At 42.9% G+C, this 1,682-nt stretch overlaps 1 non-coding gene across 1 annotated transcript; it reads right to left on the reverse strand.

Moving 5' to 3' along the window:
* Nucleotides 1-220: 220 nt before the first annotated feature.
* On the reverse strand, nucleotides 221-294 carry Trnat-ugu (transfer RNA threonine (anticodon UGU)). The gene has a single exon. It is a non-coding gene; the product is annotated as a tRNA-Thr (tRNA).
* Between the last annotated feature and the right edge of the window lie 1,388 nt (nucleotides 295-1,682).

Raw genomic sequence — 1,682 nt, forward strand, 5'->3', positions numbered from 1 at the left:
GTACAAGGTGCCAGGGAACTAAGTGCAGCTATTTTTATTGGTAACTGAGAACAATTTTCTGAACTACATTACATCAGTATTTACTGTATTTGCAGAAAAATAATTCTAGCTATATATACGAAGACAGTAACTCGTTCTCGAGAGAACAGTTAGTGTTGATGACCGTGCAGCTTTTCCCTGGAATAAATGATGACTAACTGACTGGACAGCTGAAAATGTGTGCCCCGACCGGGACTCGAACCCGGGATCTCCTGCTTACATGGCAGACGCTCTATCCACCTGAGCCACCGAGGACACAAATGAATAGCGCGACTGCAGGGACCCATCCCTTGCACGCTACCCGTAAGACTCACATTGCCAACTGTCCACAATTCTACATATGTATTGTACCTTATAGATATTTACCCACCCACTCATTACTCGCGCACGCTTTGGCGATTCCCGTAAGAGTTTGGGCAACCTGTGCGCATTCGCACAGACGAAGGTCAATGGCTGGGTAGCCTTATTGTAGCTATTCTCAGGTTGGCTATTTTCTCTTGGGCAGCAGCTTAGGTGTTGAAGTGTGGACATGTGGATGTGAAACGAGTATTCTACGTTGATAGGCGTATTCCATTCAGTTGTACAGTTCCGAATGTGTAGAAAACATCAGGTAGTAAATTACGCGATGCATTTGTTAGATAAAGAGAAATGCAACTAATACACTGCAATAATATCCCCAACGTCACTATAGTGTATTATGAATCAACACTATATATCGTCCGTACTTCACGGAATAAAACGTGTCCTCGTAAGGCACAGTGACATGTACGGCTGTTTTCTTCCCAGGGAATTACAGCGGACTTCTCCTTCCGGGATCCGACGAACTCAGAGATTCTAAAAAACCGAACAGCATATCTCTGCCCGGGTGTGTATGAGTTTGGCGTGACTACGAAGATTCCCCGACTTCTGTCGTTTGTTAGCCAAATAGCATTTAAATCGATTTTTGAACACTGGAACCACCCCTCAAAGGGCACACGGACCGGGCTTTAATCAGAGAGTCAATAAATACTGGTGTCGATTTGTGTTGTCCCTTCCAATTTTGCGGCATTGATTGCGGCTGCAGATACTCTGTCTTTTTCCACTAATGTTCAGAACTGTGTATGAGCCGCCGGGAGGTCAGAGTGAGGTTCGTAAATCTGTACTCTGAGATCCTAGGCGTCCACACACAATAGTAAGGCTTCTGTGTGGGACACTGTTGTGTCCTACACACGTAAGGTGAATATTTATGAGCAGTATGACAACCAGATCCTGCAAATGATGTGTGGATAAACTGTTCAATGAAAATACTGGGAGATATAACTGACGAATAGCAGCGCAGAAGAGCAGAGAAGTTTCGTAATTTAAAATTGTCTTAAGACAGTAGCGTATAATACAGTAAAATGGTATGACGTTAAACTGTCGGAACTTTTGTCCAAGGTCTTTCAGTTTCAGTAAGACTACGACAGCGATGATTTAGATTGGTCTATAGGATAAGCAATAGGGCTAACACACAGACACTCCTCTTGAAGTGAAAAGCTGGTTTAGTACATTCACTGGCATTTAAAGCAGTCAATGATTGTGCCTAGTGACCTACTATTTCTGTTCATTTTTAAAACTTTAGACTGTCCGTTTTCTCCACAGTTAAAAAAAAAACATTCCAAGTT

The sequence above is a fragment of the Schistocerca nitens genome, chromosome 9 (genome assembly GCF_023898315.1).
Source record: "Schistocerca nitens isolate TAMUIC-IGC-003100 chromosome 9, iqSchNite1.1, whole genome shotgun sequence".
NCBI classification, from domain to species: Eukaryota; Metazoa; Arthropoda; class Insecta; order Orthoptera; family Acrididae; genus Schistocerca; species Schistocerca nitens.